The sequence below is a fragment of the Cavia porcellus genome, unplaced genomic scaffold (genome assembly GCF_034190915.1).
Source record: "Cavia porcellus strain 051 isolate PalLab524CR breed Dunkin Hartley unplaced genomic scaffold, mCavPor4.1 scaffold_16, whole genome shotgun sequence".
Taxonomy (NCBI): Eukaryota; Metazoa; Chordata; class Mammalia; order Rodentia; family Caviidae; genus Cavia; species Cavia porcellus.
In genome coordinates, this window is record NW_026947499.1 from 65,655,997 (window position 1) to 65,677,521 (window position 21,525).

The following is a 21,525-nucleotide window of genomic DNA, read 5'->3' on the forward strand; positions in this document are numbered from 1 at the left end:
GGTTTTAAGATGATGCAAACTGAGAACTTAATATTCCTCCTTCCAAAGTGAAATGTGAAATAAATCTTGGACCTAGTAGAGTTTGTGGATGAATTTCAAATGCAAGACATGCAAAAACTTTATAAGGATTTCCCAGGAACAGAAAAAAAAAACTTAAAGCACTTAAAGCATTGCAAGTTGAGACAAAAAGTTAATCAGGGAAGAAGCGTTGCAGACCGTCATACATTTGATAGTCTTGGTTCTGCTGGTTTTTCATGTCAATTAAAAATTCTTATTCCTAGCATTCTTTGAGCCGTCGACAGACATCAAAGGCTACATGGTCTCAGGTTGTATCTATGTACATCATTCACATGGAGGAAACAAAACTAGCAATAATTCAAATATTCTGCCACTCGTTATGAAACCTCTGCCAAAGAAGAAAGAGCGCCACCTAGTGAACGCCTTAAGGAATCTTTCCTACCAGTCATTTTATACCCTTTTAATGGATTTTCTGAGCTAAGTACTGGATACACATTTCTTTCAAGCTACTCATGTTAATATTTTAGCTCCTTGAAATTTTCCCATAAGTCTTCCCACTGCCTCATTCTCTTACACTCAGTGTCCCATGACTAGAATGTCGATGAACTTTCTTCACAACCATTACAATACAGTTTTCAGCCAGGTGTGACGGTGCACATCTATAATCCCAGCATTCAGGAGGCTGAGGCAGGAGGGTTGCAGCAAGTTCGAGACCAGCCTAGGCTCCATAGTGAAGTCAAGGCCAGTTTGAACTACATAATGAGATCCGGTCTCAAATGAAAAAAATACACATTTTTCAAGACACAGTTTAAACGGTTGACTCCTAACTTCCACTTCTTCAACTGCCCTTTTCCTTAAATCAAGTTAATTTATGTGGGATTTATGCCTTAACATATTATCTACTATTGCCTCTGTATACAGTTGTATATCTGTGTGAAGCACCATTCTACAACTACATTTACATGTGTATATTTACATAATCCATTCAACTGCCATGGGGTAACTGATTCAATTTTGTTGCATGAATCAAAAAAAGACTATTTAAAAGGCAATTTCCCATTGTAACATTAGTAACCATTACCCTGCCTTAACTACTCATGTCTTAAAATCTATTTTGGCAGTACCAAAGGTGCTGATGACTGCTTCTAACATGGCAGTCTAATTGACTCTGTGATGTTTGTCCTATTATACATTCTTTTAGATGAAAATACAGAAGTATAACTCAAAATATCAACCTTTGATTCATTGAAAAAGTGAAAAACATACATGACACTCAGTGAATGTTTACAAAGGAATTAATGAACGGATGTTGCTAAGAACTCTGTTAGTGGAAGCCGCTACATTGGAAAGAGAAGAGCAGAAGATACGCAGTGACAGACCTAGAGAAACCCCAGCGCGAAGCTCTGTACTCAGTCTCACACGCGGTCCTGTCCTCCCCACATCGCAGCTCCCCCACTGCACCAGGCGCACAAACTTCAGTAGGAGGAGCAAGAACCAACAAGCGAGGTGAGGTGAGCGAGAGAAAGCTTTATAAGTGGAGCATGAGGGAGCTCCAGGCAGTTGGCTGGGGACCCGGGCTCACAGAGGAGCCACAGGTCTGCAGCCAGGACTGGCTTTCCATGAGAGCAGGGTGGATGAAGAGGGACCCTAACAGGGAAGGGAGGCAGTGGGAAAGAGTCCAATAAAGCGGGTAATGGGATTAAACATTCAGGTGAGCAGCCAGCTTATACTTCAGTTGAACAGAAAATTTAGATGACAAAAGGAAGGCACTAACAAATTAGTTAACACTACCCCAAAATTCTTGTCAGAGCAGGAATCTCTCATATTTTGAGTATATTGGACTTCGGGGGGGGGGGGGGATGGCAAATGTAACAATTTTGTACCAGTATTTCTCACACTTGGCTACACAGATGTTTAAAGCTCCTGATATCTCAGCTTCTCCCCATACAAACTAATTCAGAATTTTATTAGGGTTGGGACCTGAGCTTCAGAATTTTCCAAAAGCACCAAACAATGATACAGACCAGTAAGGGTTGAAGACCACTGCTCTAGTGTAAGACAGCCAGGCCTCTAAAACCTCCTACACATCCTCTGAAAAAAAAAAAAAAGTCAAATCCCAGCTGATGAACAACCTGCTGCCTTCAGGCTTTGGACCAAAGGAAGACTTATTCAGCCAGCATGACCAATGGCATGTTGAAATTACCAGGATTAGGCAGAGGAGGCTGCAGAGGAGTCCAGCCCAGAAAATCAGTGCGAAACCAGAAGCAGAGTACAAGCACTCTCCCCTGGGACATTTCTAGAAACGAGCAGCTAAGGCCCAGCTGAGGATCAGAACCAGGAGAAGGTTTCGTGACCAGGGCATTCACCAGAAATGAAAAGAGAGCAATCAGTGGAGGCATCACTTTAAAATAATAACTGTTACGTGCTATGCATTTCTGTGCCTCTGTTTCCACTGCGGAAATACGGGACTGCTACTGGAGTATTCACACAGTAGAGACTGGAAAGTCTATGTGCTTCTGTTATTTTGGTTTAACTCAAAATGTACGGGTGGAAAAGCAGGAGCTATAGTAAAAGGATAAAACGTCTAGAAAAGTGAATATGCCAATGAAAGGGAATTTTCATTGCTGATGGAATAGACAACTTTACCTTCCCGTAGGTTTGTACTAGGGTAGTTGAAGAGTTGTTTGCAGAAAATTTTAACTTAAATCTTTTTTTTTTTTTCTTTTTTGGTACCAGGGATCACGCTTGCAAGACAGGTGCATGCAAGCTAAATCTAGCTACTGAGCTAAATCTCCAGCCCCTTAAAGAAATTTTTGAATTAGAAGAAAAACTGTTTGAATGTGACATTTAAATACTTATTAAATTTTTTTAGCCATCCTTTTTATATCCCCCATTCCTCAAGCTGACGTCGGGTGCAGGCCACTCTGTGGAATCCTGCTTGAGTTCTCACACGAAGTCCCTGTATAGGGATTTGGAAACTGTTCTGTGATTGCATTCTGAGATCTTTTAATTGATAGATGGTGCTCACTCCCCAGCCAGTTTTGCCACACCCTCATTTCCTGTCTCACATATTCATAGACATCAGGAGAAATGTTCTCTGACAGCAACAAGGTGTATTTCCAACCAGGGTATTGGGAGCCTGGCCAAGAGGCCTGATTGTCTATCTTAAGAATATGGCAAGAAAAATTTAAAAAACAGAGACAAGTATAGTATCATATCAATAGCTGGGAAGTCAATGTCTCCAGATCAGTTCTGTATAAAATTTAGATTATCATAAAGTTGAAAAATGTAAACAGCAGCATCTCATTCACTCATCTTTATTATTTTGTTTTTAAAAGAATCTATTTTAAAATATGGATGATGCAAGATTTACTTGAATATGTAAATATTTATGATTAATTTTGCTTATGGAATTTTCTATCCTATTGTGTATAACTCACTCTGAATATTAAAGCACTTTCAAAATTATATATATATGCATTTATAAGAACCAAGTGATTATAATCTTTTTAAATAGATTGTAGCGTTCTCTATCAAAATTGCAACATATAAAAAGCATTTTTATTAGTACATTTTTGCAGGATAAAATAATTACAATTATCGGGGGAGTTGATACATGTTCATTGCACATCTTAATTCTTGTTTCTTTCTTTGTTTTTTTTTTCTTTTCATCTCTTACCCTTCCCCTCCTTTCTTGCTCCTTCCAACTGTTGATTTCTTTTCTATTTTCTTGCATATACTTATTCAATCACAGTGTTTTTGAAATCTTTTTTTTTCTGTGTTAGGAACAGATACCTTTTGATTTAACATAATTTTAAAAATGCCACTCAATGGCACTACAATGGAAAGAAATAATATGTGGATATATGTAACTGTGCAAACTTCATAAGCTTAAGTGTGGGAAGCAAAACCCACAAGACAGGTATTGAACGAGCCCATTCATCAGGAAAGCACACAAAACAGACTCACGCTACTTGATGTCAGGGTAGTGTTTAAACCTGGAGAAGGGGGGAGATTTGGAGTTTGGAGTGCTGATAATATTCTGTTTCTTGACCTGGGTGTGGTTAGTTTTTGGAAAATTGAATATGGTACACATTTCTGACAGGTGCATCTTTCTGTATGTATGTAACTTTTTAATAAAATATTTAAAATTTCACTGGAAACACCTCTGCATTCCTATTTTTATTGTTATAGAAGATTAAATCAGAATCAGTATAGAATAATGGATACCACTTTAGATTTGGAGCCCAGTGCCCTGTGTTTGAGCTCTACATTGCGAATTAGCATCTCGGTGTCTTTGGGAAATGTTCTAACTGCTCCAGAATCCAGGCACCACAATGGTAAAAGGTGATTAGAGGAACTTCACATTGGAGAGTTACATGGATATAAAGTCACATGATGATGATAAAGTAGTATAGCTCGCAGCATGTGACCTGATAAATAAGAACATTTCTGTCACCAATGAGAAGGAATTAAAATACTTCCTAATACCTACTAGAATTGCAATATTTGGTGACTTGTTTTGGCTTCTATCCTACTTGCTGGAAGTCCTGGAATTGAAATACAGCCCACCTACCTCCCACAGCATTGAAATTAAAAGAAATCTATGTAATCATTCTGAAACTCAAACAGGACACATTTGCATGGAAGGATTTCGCCTTTGGCTTCTGACCTCTCAAGAAGGTACTAGTTCCCATCACAAGCACTGCAGTTATGTAAGTTTTGATTCTTTACTAATATTTTTAAAAGTCAAAATAAATCAATGAACAGGTGATCATTATCCACTAGTGAAGTAAAAGCAGTGACATCTTCAGAAATGGAGCGAGTGTGGAACTTTGAGAGAACTGCTAAGGTGGAGAAAAGTCACTGTGAGAAAAGGATGTTGCTATGAGGTAAAGAGCAAATCAAGTAGCAAAAGCCAATGTTTACACCAGCTTAGGCAAGCTCTGATTTGCAGTAGGAGAGTCTGGGGGACAGTTGCTGCTGGGTCCCTCCAAAGCAGGTTTACCAGCAGGCAACTGAAGGAACAAATGGTGGCAGTTGGTGTTCAGAGAAAAGCAGTGTTACAAGAGGGTATTACAAGACCCACTAGCTGAGTCCAGCCAGGAGGGAAGGCGTGAGAATGGAACGCATTGCTGTGAGGAGCTGGTCGAAAGCATGATTAGGGTATAGCCAGACGGGGAAATTTCCAAGTTCAGGATTTGACATGAAGCAATTTTAAAGGATAAGAAAGTACTAAAATCAGTTAGCAAATAGGCTTTTTATGCTATTGCTTTATGCCTCTATTTTTCCATCGTATGTTTAAGTTAAACAACAATAACAGAAATAAATAGTATAAATAGTCCAGTTGCAGAGTTCTTTTCCAGCAAAAACTATCAGAGGGATAAAAAAATGCCCATTATACACTAATTATTACTTTAGAGTAATGAATTCCCTAAATTTCCTTGTTTTAATTTTTGGTGCATGTTCACCATCCTACTTTGAACATTTCCCCTGCTTGTGATTTACACTTGTACCTTGGCTGCTAGTTTTCATAAAGGCCCCGGGCCAAGCTTACTTCCTTGTTTCTGGTCTTTCACTGGTTCTTCTAGGTAAGATTTCTTGCCATCTCCAGATTCCTCTGCCTGATCCGGGCGCTATCAACCTGATGGTGAACATTTTCTATAGCCCTCTATCATTCACAAGTTTAAATTAAACAGAAATAACAGAAGCAAATGTAACCCAGAAGAATCAACACATGAATAGAAGCAGAATAAAAATACCCTAAACTCATCTATAGCTTGAATACAGGCAGGGGGAGATGCAGCCCCTTACTCAGAGTGTAAAACCTGTGTCATGAATTGGTTTTTAAAGTGAATCTTCTTAGAGAAAAGGAGATAAGAACACTATCTTTGAAACAAAATAAAGCCATAAAAGAGGTGTCAGGAACTATGGAGAAGAATGAGAGAGCTATTTCACACACTGAGTATGGAAAACTTCACCGATAAAATGAAATTGAACAAATACCAGAATAAGACACAGATGCCATGAAGTTATCTGTAGAGAGTTAAAGGGAAAAGAAATCCATGAGTATGAAGGATGCACCAGCATTTGAAACAACAAGTAAAGAGGCCAGTGTCACTGCAAGAGAATAAAGGAGAGGAAAATTGGCAGAAGATAAAACCAAGGAAGTGGCAAGGACTGCACGTAGAGCAGGCAAGTGCAGAGAACACGATAACGGCTTGTGCTTTTCCCCCAGGAAAAGCTGGGTTTGTCAGCTTCCTATCACTGTGATGAAATATCTGAGAAAATGAATGTAAGGGAGGAGAGATTTCCGATAACTGATGCTTCAGTCTTTGGCTGGCTCACTGTTGCTTTGGAGCCTACAGCGAGGCAGCACACCCCAGTGGGTGGAGCAACCCATTAGGGGAAGCCAAGTAGAAACAGGAAGGGATGGGGACCTAATAGCTCCTCAGGCACGCCCTCAGTGACATCATTTCCTGTAAAAGATTCTACCACCTCTCTCAGTGCCATAGGCATTTTAACACATGGCTACTGGGGAATGTTTAAGATTCAAACCAAGTCAAAAGTTTTCTGAGAGGCTTGGAAAACACAAGAGACAGTATAAAATCTAAATGACAGCTCTGGTGTATGTTCCTCATCACCACAGTATTCCAAATACAGGCCGGCTTTACTGACATTGGATCATGATATAACCCTATTGGTGTTAAGCTTAGTGGATGTTTTTAAGTGAGATTTCATTCATTCTTAAGTCATACAGATTCTAAGTGGGTTTTGGTTTGGAAGGTCTGTAGGAGATCCTACAGTTTGTATCTTTTTAGGGTATGGGGTTGTGTAATACTGAGAAAAAATTTTGGTCTATGATCCATAATTTGGGCACATCTATTATCAAAAAGCATCATCTTAATAATCACATCCTAACTCATCTGAACTTTTGGCAACTAATTTGTTTTAACATTGGGAAAATACTAAATGGATTATAAATTTTGACCAAAATTAACAAAAGCATTCTGTGTAGGTTTGCATTATCATTGGCAAATTGTGTACTATATATTCTTTGTATCTGTAAAATTATAATATTTTTTAAGATCAGCTGCTTTGTGAAAACTAAAGGATTGGGAGGAGCAAAGGCAAAATCAAGAGACCACATAAGAGATTACTGTAATAGTCTAGATGAGAGACAGGAATAGTTAAAGTAGTCAGAGGGATCATCTTGTAGAAGTACTCTGGAGGTACAGCTTAAAAGATTTATTGATAGATTAAATGCAGGTTGAAACAAAACAGAAGGCAAGGGAAACTCCAAGTTTTGAGGACCTAGAAAAATGAAACAGTCATTTGCTATGATAACAACTTGTGCAAAATATAGGTTTCAAAGAGACAAAATTGTAAAAAAGAGTTTGTTTTTCAGTATGTATTGTTTGATATTTCTTTTTTTTTTTTAATTTTTTTTTTGTCTTTTTCATTTTTTTTATCGGTACCAAGGATCGAACTCACGACCGCCTGCTTGCAAGGCAGGTGCTTATGCCGCTGAGCTAAATCCCCAGCCCCTGATATTTCTATTAGATACCTAAATATATGCCACTGCATACATTAATCCAGAGGTCAAGAGAGAGATATGAACTATGGATCAGAAGTTGGCACACAAATGTTTCCCCATGCCCTGGTGCTAGATGAAATTAACTATGGTGTAAGGGCAAGTAGTAATGAAAACAAAGAGAACTGAGCTATGTATCACCATCATTTTGAGAGGCTGGGAATGTACAAGGAATCAACAGTGAACAGAGAATAGAGGAAGGTAAAGAGAAATACTGACAAAATAATATGTTAGAAAGTAAGTGAAAAAAGGACTTCAAGGAAGAAGGAGTGATCCACACTATCAAAAATGATACTGGCCCAGCTTCCTGAAACACCAGAGGAGGCACAGGAGGTCCCACGGGCCGGATTGGGCCATGCCTGGTGAGCTCCATTCAGTTCCAGGAGCTGAGGGCACTCAAGTTGGTTTCCAGCAAACCCAGGGGAAGCTTTGGAACATCGCTCAAAACCCAGAAATATAGGAAAATTACAAAACAAAAGACCAAAATGCAATCTCAAACCTCCAGCCCATCCTAAGTAAGCCTAGGAACCATGTACACAGAACAAAATATAACCTGAATATATAACCATACACCTGAAATGCCTGAAATGACATCAACTGAAATAAAGAAACAATTCTGGTAAACTATAAAAGAACTCAAATCAGAAATAATCTCCCAGATAAAAGAAGAAATGATAAATGTAATGAAAGAAATGCTGAACACATGTAAAGAAGACATAGTTAAAAATTTAGAGGAACAATGCAAACAGATGGGAACACTGAATGAACAAAATAAGAAACAAACAGAATGAATGAAGCAGATTCAAAGAGATATACAGGGGCTGGGGATTTAGCTCAGCAGCATAAGTGCCTGCCTTGCAAGTGTGCAGTCATAAGTTTGATCCCTAGTACCAATAAAAATAAAAAAGACAAAGAAAAAAAAAATCAACCAGGCAGAAAATCAGCAAAGAAATAACAGAACTGAATCACACCTATGAGCAACTGGACTTGATAGAGTGTTCCATCCAACATCAGAATATACCTTCTTCTCAGCAGTACATGGGACATTCTCTTAAATAGACCATATAATAGTCCACAGAACACACTTAAGTAAATGCAAAAGAATTGAAATTATCCCACGCATGTTATCAGGTCACAGCACAACAAAACCAGAAATGAATGATAAAATAAACTTCAAAACCCCCACAAATACATGGAAATTGAATAATACACTCTTGAACAATCAGTGGGTCACAGAGGAAATTAAACAATATCTACAGGCAACCGAAAATACAAATACAACTTACAGGAATCTGTGGGATGCAGTGAAAGCAGTCCTCAGAGGAAAATTTATTGCAGTGAATTCCCACATCAGGAAAACAGAACAAACACAAATAAACAGCCTGATGCTACACCTCAAACACCTGGAAAAAGAAGAGCAATTCAGCCCAAAGCCAAAATAAGGGAGAAAATTATAAAGATCAGAACAGAAATCAATGCAATAGAGACTAAGAAAACAACACAAAAAAATCAATGAGTCAGAGTTGGTTCTTTGAAAGAATAAATAAAATTGATAAGCCCCTAGCCAACCTTATTTAAAAAAGAAAAGAAAAAACTCCAATTCATGCCATAAGGAATAAAGAGGGTGAAATAACTACAGACTCTGTGAAAATACAGAAGATCATCAACACCTATTTTGAAAACCTCTACTTTCATAGATTTGATAACACAGAAGAAATGATCAGATTCCTAGAAATATATGAAATACCAAAGCTGGGTCAAGAAGATGTAAAACTGCTGAATAACCCAATTTCTATTAATTAAATTGACAATGTAATCAAATCCTTACCAAAAAAGAAGAGCCCAGGCCCAGACAAATTCACTGTGGAATTCTACAAGAAATATAAAAAAGACTTAATGCCGACACTCCTCAAACTGTTCAATGAAATTGAAAAGGAAGCACTTCCTAATTCATTCCTAGAAGCAAATATTACTCTTTTACCAAAACCTGAGAAAGACTCAACTAAAAAAGAGAACTACAGGCCAATCTCCCTAATGAACACAGATGCAAAAATTCTCAATAAAATATTGGCAAATAGAATGCAGCAAATCATCAAGATTATGCACCACAACCAGGTGGGATTCATCCTAGGAATGCAGGGATGGTTCAACATACGTAAATCAATAAATGTAATCCACCATATCAATAGAGCCAAAAAATAAGAATCACATGATCATTTCTATAGATTCCTGAAAGCTTTTGATAAAGTCCAACACTTATTCATGAAAAGAACCTTAGAGAGAATTGGAATAGATGGTCTTTACCTCAATATGATAAAGGCCATCTATGACAAACCAACAGCCAAAATCATATTAAATGGCCAAAAACTGAAAGCTTTTATCTTAAAATCAGGCACAAGACAAGGATGTCCATTATCACCACTCCTATTCAACATAGTGCTGGAAATACTAGCCAGAGAATTTAGATAAGAGAGAAATAAAAGGAGTAAGGACAGGAAAAGAGGACATTAAATTATCATTATTTACAGATGACATGATGCTCTACATAGAAGACCTCCAAAACTCCATTGAAAGACTCCTGTATATAATAAATAAACTCAGTAATGTAGCTATATACAAAGTCAGCTCTCAAAAATCAATAGCATTCCTACACACTAACAACAAAATCACTGAGAGAGAAGTAAGAGAAGCCACACCCTTTACAATAGCATCCAAAAAAATGACATACTTAGGAATCAACCTAATGAAAGTAGCAAAAGATCTATTCAGGGAAAATTATAATACCCTGAAAAAAGAAATCAAAGAAGACCTCAAAACATGGAAAGATATCCCTTATTCATGGATAGGAAGAATAAATATTGTGAAACTGGCCATTCTCCCAATGTTGTTATACAAATTTAATGCAATCCCAATCAAAATACCACTAGCATACCTCACAGATTTAGAGAAATCACTCTTAAAATTCATCTGAAACCAGAAGAGACCTAGAATAGCAAAGGCAATTCTAAGCAACAAAGGCAAGGCAGGAGGCATCACAATCCCTGATTTGGAGTTATACTACAAGGCTACTGTAATAAAATCAACATGGTACTGGGATTGAAAACGGACCTGAAGATAAATGGAATAGTTAGAAGATACAACTACAACTACAAACACACACAGCTACCTTATCTTTGATAAAGGTGTCAAACACATTCACTGGAAGAAAGATAGTCTCTTTAATAAATGGTGCTGGAAAAATTGGCTCTCCATATGCTGAAAACTAAAACTAGAACCATGCCTAGCACCATGTACTAAAGTCTAAATGTATCAAAGATCTAAATATTCAAATAGAAACACTAAATCTGTTGGAAGACAAAGTAGGTGGAAATCTTGAAGACTTGGGGTACGTAGAGAATTTATGAACAAGAATCAAACCGCACAGGAAATAGTTCCCAGAATCAATAACTGGGATCATGTCCTTTTAAAGAGTTTCTGCATGTCGAAAGAAATCTCCAGTATAGTAAAAAGAAAACCCACAAATTGGGAAAAAATTCTTAGTGAATTGTCCCTCAGACAAAGTACTTCTGTATAAAACATATACTGAATTTAAAAAATCAGACCCCCAAAATTCAAAGACCCAATTAAAAGTGGGCATCTGAGATGAATACACAGTTCACAGATGAAGAAATATAAATGGCAAATAAATACATGAAAAAATGTTCAGCATCATCAGATATTTGAGAAGTACAAATCAAAACCACACTGAGATTCCATCTCACTCCAGAAAGAATGGCCAGGACAAAGAGAACAACCAACAAGAAATGCTGGAGAGGCTGTGGGGAAAAGGAACTCTTCTGCACTTTTGGTGGGAGTATAGACTGGTGCAACCACTGTGGAGGTCAGTCTGGAGACTCCTTAACAAGCTGAGATTGGAAGTCACATTTGATCCAGCTATTCCACTTCTGGGCATATTTCCAGAAGAACTGAAAACATCATACCACAGTGATATATGTGCACTCATGTTTACAGCAGCACAATTTATATTAGCCAGATCTTGAAAACAACCTAAGTGCCCATCAACTGAAGAATGGATAAAAAAGATATGGTATCTTTATACAATGGAGCACTATTCAACTATAGAGAATGATCACATTGAGATATTTATAAATAAATGGATGCAACTTGAGACCATACTCATAAGTGAAAGAAATGAAACTCACACGTATAAATACCATATAGTCTCCCTAGTGTAAGAAATGGTAAGAGTACATAAGATTTTACGGTAATCATGGTTCCCCATTATATTGCTTTGAAGTCTTATAATGTTTTCATTCATTGGTTGGAATGATTTTATTCTGTTTTGTTTGATTTTATTATGTGTGATGGCATGGAACAGCTACTTTGAAGAAAACAAGACATTATGGTAGCCATTGCTGATGTAATATATCTTGCTTTGAAGTCCTACCATGCTTTTTTTCTTCTATTTCCATGGGTTCTTATTGGATTTTAATATGTGTGATAGTATAAACTAATTTTTAAGGAAAATTAGATATTATAGTAGCCATTGTTCACTTTCTGTTATTTGGCTTTGAATGTCCTGTAATACTTTCATTCTCTTGAATGGTTTTATACTATTTTGTTATGTTTGATATTATTGTATGTGAAGGTATGCTCAACTATTTCAAAGAAAAGAGACATTATGGTAGCTACTGTTAATATCCGGTTGTCTTGTTATGAAGTGCTGTGTTGCTTGCATTGTTCTGTTCTGATTTGCTTTGTTCTGTTCTCTTTGTTTTATTCTCTTTAAAATAAAAAAGATACCGATAGGATAAAGATGCTGTCTTGGTTTTCTCTTGTTGCTAAGACAAAATACCTGATGCTCAAAATGAAGGAAGGAAAGGATTATTTAACTTACGGTTTATGGGTTTCAGTCCATATTCAGTTGGTTCCAAGGCAGGGTGGCATGGCTGAGGGACAGTCTTCCACAGCAGCTGCAAGCGACAAAACAAAAAAGGACAAAAGGAGAAAAGCACACCTCCTTCCATCCCTTATATTGTAAGCCAGCTCCACCCCTGGGCAGGTGCAGCACTCACACTGCCAATCCCTGCACTGGGCAATGAACCAGTCACAAAGGCTAGACTCAGCCATATTGAAAGGCCTGCCTCCCATAACCACATGAGACTTTGGGGGTACATTTAGACACAGATCATAAGACGTGTGGATGACAAAAAATTGAGCATTGAATTGAGCCATTCAGAGATTAGCAGAGACTTCAACAAATGTTATTTATATAGAGGGAAAACACACCATTGTTTTTGTTTTAAAATGGGAAATATAAAATATTGAACAGATTATGAAAATAATTCAATAAAAAGGGAAATACAGATATTTCAAAACAGATTACCACCTAGTGCAGGGCCAAGCAGGGATTTTTGTACAAAACAGGGAAGGAAATACTCTTTCTCGGAAACAGAAGATAAACAGATCCTATAACTCACATAAGCCAACAGGCTAGCTCTGCAGGGAAGCTGGATGTTTCAGTCTGATGGCATCTCTGTTAAACCCAAATAAATAGCTAAAATTAATAACTGAGAATATCATGTGGGAATGAGAAGTTGGAGGGTTCAAAAAGAGAAAATATTAGCAACATTTCTGGCATAAGTGCTGTTAAAAAAGTTCACACAAGGCAGATATTTAGAATACAGCACAATTAATTTTCTTACACTTTTCAAAGAAATGTTTCTGATTTTATTTAAGGTACATTTATATACGCCATGTTCTGTTTGTTTCATTTATAACATATATTTGAGGGTTACAGCCAGTGAAGCAAAAGTTGAAAGTAGAAAAGAAAGACAAGTTGACCCAGTGAGTTTTGGAAAGAATAAGGGCACCTGGGGTAGGGGACCGTGGATCAGGAGGGAGGGCTGCAGATGTGTGTGTGGGGGGGTGTTCCACTGTGATAGACGATAGCAGCTGAGGCGGTTGGGATGGACAGGACAGGTAAAGCCTGACTGGACTCCATACAGCTTCTGAGGGAGACAGAGCACTGGACTTGTATGCGGTGACACTGCCAGGTGTCACTGTGTGTCTGGTGGAGTTTGACAGTGTATGTTTTGGGGTCAGCAGCCCATATGGTTCTGTAATTTTCCTCAACATTTCCTTGCCCTCCTAATATACATGTAACACTTATGGAATATTAAATACAAGTTTATTGATTTCTTCACTCAACAAAAGGTCACCGAGTGTCTTTTATATGCTGTGAGCAAAAACAGGGCCTGTAGTCAAAGGGAAATAAGACATTAATCAAATCAGTGCACGACTAAATGGGAAATCAACAAAGTAAGCCCAGTGGGAAGGAAAAAAGAAGAGCTCTAAGAGCACACAGTAGTGATTTTTTTCCTTGGCAGGATGAACTGAGTGGACTTCCCAGAGGGAAGAAATAAAGACTGAGCAAAAACTTGAAACGTGAGTAAGAGTTCCTTAGAGGAAAAGGATGAGTGAGTGGTGGGTGGTGTAAGGAAGGACCTACCCAGGAAAACAAGGTGTGCACAAACTGGGGTGACGCAGGAGCACAGCAAGGATGGGGCTGAAAGTCAGCAAGGGCAGACGTGGGTGAGAAGCAGACAGGCCCCGAGGGCCGTGTTAAGTATTTTCCCTTTGTGTTTAGAGCAAAAAAGACCCTGAACTGGTCAGCAGCCATGCCGAGTCATCAGGTTTGCATCGCTCAAAGATCATGTCTTGGGTGAGGTGAAAGTCTGGAGGTTCTGAGGTTCGAGGAAGCAGGGGTGATGGAGGCCAGGAAGTACATGGCCATGGGAGACAACTGAATTCAAATGAACAAGCTTAGTGGCAGATATAAACAGTGGAAAGGAAAAGGAGGGGCCGTGTGGCTTCTGGCTTGTGCCCTGCTTGATAGGGTGTGGGGATAGCTTTGGGAATTGTGGAGGAAGACCTTGAGTTCACATTTTGTTATAGTAAAGTTGCTACAGTTCAAATAGAAACTCTTACAGGTTTTTTTTTTTTGGTATTAAATCATTAGGATGAATAACTCTGCTGATGCTGCTATATGACAGACATTCCAGCCTTTGGTTTTGATGGTACCTGTGCTAGGTGGGATTTTGCCTTTACTGTTGTCATTTATGAGACATACTGAATGATGTTTTCCTCTGCAGAAAGATTTCACAGTATTATAACATGCTTTGTTTTAGAGGACTGAAAGTTAGAACCATTCTATGGGTTAGGAAATTGCAGAGGAAAGAAATCAGGAGCAGCTTATGTACATAAAACATCATGTTAGCTTCCTGGAGTTCTGGACGGCTTGGTGTTTAACTCGCTTTTTGACTTCAGACCAATTCTTTAACCTCTCTACACCTCAGTTTTTCATTTTTGAATGCAATATACATGGAAAAGATAAAAAGGGTGAACTGTGATTACTATAGAGTGCTTTCCAGCCATAAAGCTTAAAAGACTTACTTAAGAACATAAAGCTATTCAGTAAATAGCCAAGGGCCTTTTCTGTATTCTTAGATTTCAGAGTTTCTTCGTAAAGGCAGAGTGTTTTTCCCAGATAATCAGGAAAAGAAATGATAAAGAAGCATCAGACCCTAAATTAAATAACATTTCCTACAAGTAAAGGCCTAATTAAAATAAAGGCAATGAAGGTCAAGATAAATGGGTAAGAAGAGAAATAATGATAATTTATGTATTATTGAAATAAATATGACCAAAAGAGTGGGTTGAATATGCCAAAGAAATGCCAAGAACAAGACAACTAAATAAATAAATAGTAGAAAGATGTTAAATGAAATAAAAGACAGTATATGATGATAGCCATTAGTTATTGCCAATAAGAGCTAATTTTGTAGTTTTCTGGTATCTGATAAGCTGATATAGTTTTCTTGACTGTTACTACTATAAACATAACTGTTACAGAAATGTGAAATAGCAATATTTATTTTTCCTAATTAAGATAATGTACATATTTTCCCACTTGAAAATTTTTAAAATGTAAAGAAAATAACACTTCTATTTTCACCTACTCCTGCGATTAAACTTTTATAATTTTTATGGCTTTTTGTTTGTTTTGTTTTGTTTTGGCATCAGGAATCAAACTCAGGACCTCACACTTGCCAGGCAGGCTCTGTACTACTAACCTAAATCTCCAGCCCCCCCCCTTTTTTTTATATTTTTAAGTAGCAATAATTTTTATAAACGTAATTGGGATAGTGTAGCACATACTATTCTGTGTATGGCTGTAAACATTTTAATCTTTCATATTAAACATTTATCTTTTCTACATGTTATTCAGAGAATTGTTTTTATGCATGCTTAGTAAGTAATTATGTAAGTATTTCATACTTTATTAAACTAATAACCTAAGTTAGGGAGTTGGGGCCTCTAAATTTTCAATATTATGAGTAATATAATGTAATGAAACTCTTTAAATATAAACAATTCATTTGCCTGACACTGTAGGCCACGTATATCAAATGACATGAGCCATGTTAGCGTTTTTATACACATTTTAATTTTCTTAATTATAGTACCAATTTACCTTTCTACCCACAATATAAGAAACTGCCACCTTCACTATAGTTGCACACACGATTTTTTTAGCTTGGAGAGTCCGCAGAATTCCTGCACTGCCCGTCTGTTCCTCTGGGGTGCCTGTCCAGTTGGTCACGCTATGTGGGCCCCTACCGCTCGCTCAGCCCTGCACGTGGGATTGGACTACTCTGACGAGTTCCTTCTTTCGCAGAAACAACAGCTCTGGGATTCTGGTGAGAAACTCTTCCACATTATACTACATAGAACTGTTATGGTTCAGGACCTAACATCCTTGCTAGATTAGAAACTCCAAGTGGGCCAACATTCTGTCTACTCATTCCCTTGTATCCACCATCTAACACAGCACAGAACATGTAATTAAACTGAGTTGATGTTTGTTAAGTGAATGAGTGAATGAATGAATGTCTAGACTTTGCTAGCTCATGGTGGAAAATGAGCTGTGGAAATGTATTGCCAGGATGAGATAGAAGAAAAATAGTGGGCAAGGGAAAGGGGAAGAGAGTAGAATATTAGGAAACATAAACAGCACCCTTGGTCCACCCAGAGCATTTGTTTCTGCCCCACCCTTTTCTGTCTTCTTGGAAAGCCACCCAACAGTTGCAGTAAGCAAACTGGCAGGATAGGAAGGTCTTCCAGGTTCCCAGGCACAAGAGCTCTGCCCTGCTCACTCCTGAGCTCTCACTGACTGCTGCTTCCATCACCGCAATCTTACGGTGAAAAGGATGCTTGCGGGTGCCAAAGAGAATATCTTGGTTGAGATTATCTATCTTCAGTGTAGGAATTAGAAAGCTCCTTAGACCCAAAGATGGTAGATTCCAAAGCAGTTGTATGTCAGGAGCAAATACTCATGGCTTTGTCCTTAACAAGGAAATTCTGAGTTTTCTTGTCAGAAAACGTATCTAGGAAGATTCGGTGATATTCAACACCATGTAAATGCTAGGAAGAAAAATATGGAGAGTACTTTTTGGAGGGAATTCTATTGTGTACAAGGCAGGGCTTAGTTTTTGTTTTGGTGTAACTGCTGCAAGAAAAGAAGCAACTTGCATTTGGAAATTCGACTTGGCAAATGCAATCATCAGAAGTTTGCTTTCAGTCAATTTAACTTAATTTGTATCTTAAAAGTCCTAAATTTGGCTTAGAAAACATGATCACTGCTGGCATATGCCCCAAAATAAAGGCAGACATATGTGAAGGGAAAGAGAGCCACCAATAAACATTTAAAACTCATGTTTTACTGCCAGTGCAGGCAGGAAGTGGAATTAAATGATCTGTACGAAGGTGCAGTCTCATCCAGCTGTGTCCAGTCTGGGCTGCAGAAGGAGCAAGTGACCTGGTATTCTCAGCTGTCCACGTTCCAGGAATATATTAGTAGTAATTATCTTGAATCAAAATACATATTTGTTTAACCAGCATTTCTATGTGAGAACAGCGTGCCTTTCTCTCTCTTTCACAACCACAGCATATATTCCCACTGCTCAAGCAGAAACTATTATTATGCTCAAAATTAATCTCATTTAATTTAATGAATATTTAAAAACCATTCTACCTAACTGAGATTAAGCATGGGGAAGAAAAGGGGTGAACACATGAAAAATCTTCTGCTGTTGTCAGTTTAACACACACAGAAAGAAATGGATTATGTTTTATCTTCTGAAAGAACATTGTTAAAATTTCTGTGGAATGTTCCCAGAAGACTGACCACAAATTTTTCTCACGTTTTCCTTGCATCTCATGAAAGCACAGGATTTAAGAGTGTTTTCTAAAGCTAGCCAGCCTTAGATACTAGTGGAATAATTGTCTGCCCATCTGCTACCCTTAGGACTCATTGTCATGTGTTATGGCCAGCAACCCCAACACAGGAGTCTGCCTTAAGATCAGCCCATAAGCTCCATGCAAAAACTGGTGAGGATATATACTACTAAAAAGTCTAAATGTTTCCCAAGTTAAGCTCACAGAGTGTGTCTGCTATTGCAAAGTCTAAGCAAATCACTTTGGCAGATAGTCTACCCACAGAATAAATAAGTATTGGAAACACATTTCTGGGTTTTACGAGATCAGTTAATAGAGTGATGAATTCTGACACTTTAGGGATCTAAGTCTATTTTTAACAATACAGTAATGAGCTGAGAGCTGCTCTACCAAAAGGTATATCTATGTCTTAATTTTCAAAACTTGCAAATGCTACTTTCTTTGCAAAAGAGCCCTTTACAGGTGCAATGAAGAATCTTGAGTTGAAGATCAATTGGGTCCTAAATCCAGTAATGAGCATCCTCACTAGGGACAGTGAGAAGAGAGCCAGTATGAGGAGAGAGCTAGTGATGGGGGCAGCCACCAGGAGCTAGGAGAGGCGGAATATCCTCTGTGACTGAATTCTCTCTGACTGTCCCAGAGGGAGCACAGCCTGCTGGAGTTTGTTTCTTGCCTCCAGAAGGGTGACACGATCCATTTCTGTGGTCTTAAGCCATTCACTTTGTAGTGACTTGTCATGGCAGCCCTAGGAAATTAGAGCAACCAGTAGAGGACTCTGCCTTGAACTTACAAAGAGAAAGCCTTGGTCCTTAAGAGATCTCATCTGGGTTAACTGTGTCAGCCTAAGAATCTCAATTTGTTTGTGAATCAGTTTCTTCATGTGGAGTTGAATTAGGTGAGCTTAAAACTTCTTTCCAGCTCTATCACTTACATGTCTTTTAACAAGTGATGTATAGCAAACTAAAGAAGCACAAGTAGAATTGTGTAAATAGTCCCACTCATATGCAAGCTTTTCACACACACACACACACACACACACACACACACACACGTAAGCAAGCTTTGAAGTTCATGTGAGAAGAGTGTGAAAGAGAAACAAGATAAGCTATAATTATTGACATTTATTGTGCTAATGCTGCTTCATGCAAGTTTTGCTATAAACTTACTGTAATAGTCTGAGTCCAATTAGGAAACAGTAGCCACGTGGGAGGTTAAACAGTAGAAATGGAATAGAAAGGATAATTAAACAATGATAAAAGAATAATTGCAAGACATAAGAAACTCTAGACAGTAGCCCAAAGCTGAGGGGAAGTGACCAAGGAAAGACAAACTTGGAAGGGGATCAGAGGTCACTGGAGAAATTGTGCTCAGCCACCTGACAACACAGGAGTTGGATGGCCTGCCTATGCCAAGCCAAAGTTGGTCCTTATGCGCTGGGAAGCTGACAGGCTGCCCTGCAGAGTTCAGGGGGGTGAGCAGATGACCACTGCTGGTGTCATGAACACGCAGTGAGAGTCTGGGCATTGGCTGGAACAGCAGCCTTCAGAGTGCAGGAAATGTAGGTGAGAATGCAAATGAAATGACTGCATGTTGTGTGATGCACTGGACCATGAAGGCTTCACCAGGCTGCACAGAGTTCTGGGTTCCATGTCAAGAGAACTAAAGAAAGGACATCAGGAAGCCAAGGCTACAGAATCACCCACTGTGGCCAGTCAGGCTCCACCCCATGTCCTCATGCCTATGTTTCTATCTATCAGGCCACACCAGAAGCTGCAGAAATCCTCTTCCTTCCCAGTACCCTTTGGCAGCTTTGAGTAAACAAATTTAACATCATACTCATTTTAGATGGGAAATACTTGAAGGAAGTCTGTTATTGGTGAGCATATATTGAAGGGTGCATATAGAACTAAGAAGCAGGCAGAGGAGGCAGGCCCCGTGGCAAGCCTGACAGAGGCGCAAGGCCCTCCTCCCGCCTCTCTGCCTACTCGATCCTCCGCCGCCTCAGCTTCCTGAGCGAGCCCTGCGGCCACCGGAGCAGCTCCCACAGTGGAGCAGGAGCCTGATGGTCAGAGGAGCCCGGCAGCCCCAATAGCCTTGAAGTTGCCTGGCCCCTAGACTGACTGGCACAGTGGAGAAACCACCCCGCAAACAGAAAGGCAGGTTTAGAGATTTATGAAGAGAAGAATTTTAATTTCTTGGACTTCTGGGAGAACATGGCAGATAGGTAGCAGCAGCGACGGAGGCTCTCTGAGATACCCCACTTACAATCCAGCAATGGTGTGGTATGAGGAGTCCTAAGCAAGAGGAGATATACCTTGCTGACCCAGGAACAAACTAAGCTAAGAGAAACCAACTGGAAATGCAATCCCAGTGCTATAACAGGAACAGATAAAATCTCAGTGTGGAAGCTGGAGCCCACACCACTGGAAGCTGCGATCTGAATTTCCTGCTGCCGCTGCTGCGTCTGAATTAGCATGGCAGGGAGAGAGACACGTGAAAACTCTGAGAGCAGGAATCGGCAAACCGAGTTGAGAGCGGGACTAGCAGGGAGCCCTGCATTGACCTGCGGTAAGTGAGCGGAACGGGGAACCTTCCATAGAGTAGGAGGCTTCAGCAAAGGACATACTGGGACCAGGCAGACTTGCTGGAACAGGATGCTGCAGTGACTTTAGTTGCATATTCTCCTCTCAAGCAGGATTGGTGGGGAGTGCCTGGCCTTGGTGATGCCGCTGACTAAGACCCAGTAGGCTAACCCAAACAAGTCCCAGCGCCTAAAGGTGCACCCTAGTAGTGAAGCCTTCAGTAGGTTGACCTGTAGAGGTAGGTCCAGCAGAGGCTGCCCAGGTCTGTATCTCCCTAGTACACTGCAGTGGGCGGGAACACCTAGCCAACAGATTCAAACAAACTGTAACAGACAAAGAGAAAAAAAAAAAAAACTGGGCCTCCTATACTCACTTGTATGGAAGGAATAAAAAGTATGGGAAGAGGAAGCAACAAGAAAGGGTTTTCAGTCCCCAACCCTGAGAACACTGATCCAGGAAAGGTGAATGTAAAGGAGAATGAGGAAAGAAAACATGCAATATCAGGCATGGCACCAATAGACATAAAGCGATGTCTCCAGAGCCTCATAGATGAGTTCAAAAGCAAAGTATTTAACAAAATAAAGCAAAATATAAGTAGAATAGTTAGAGAAATGCTGAGCACTGCCCAAGAAAACACAGATGGTGGAATGAAAGAACAGAAAAAAAGGGGAGAATTGTTTGATGGAGAAAATAGAGAAAACATAGAATACGTGAAGCAGGTTCAAAGAGATTACCAGGAAACTAAAAACTCTATCGAAAGCTGGTATAACAGCTTGAAAGAAACTAAGGATATATTATCTGAACTGGAGGGCAGATTTATAATGTGGGAGCATGAAATGAAAAACTTCTTAAAAATAACAAGAAAACAAACAGCAATAATACAAAGGCTAGAAGATGATAAGAGGATCTATAACTTTAGAATTAAGAACATAAAAGAAGAAGTAGGGACACAAATAAATGGACTATAAAAGCTACTCACAGAAATAATCCAAGAGAATTTCCCTAATTTAGCAAAAGATAAAGATACTCAGA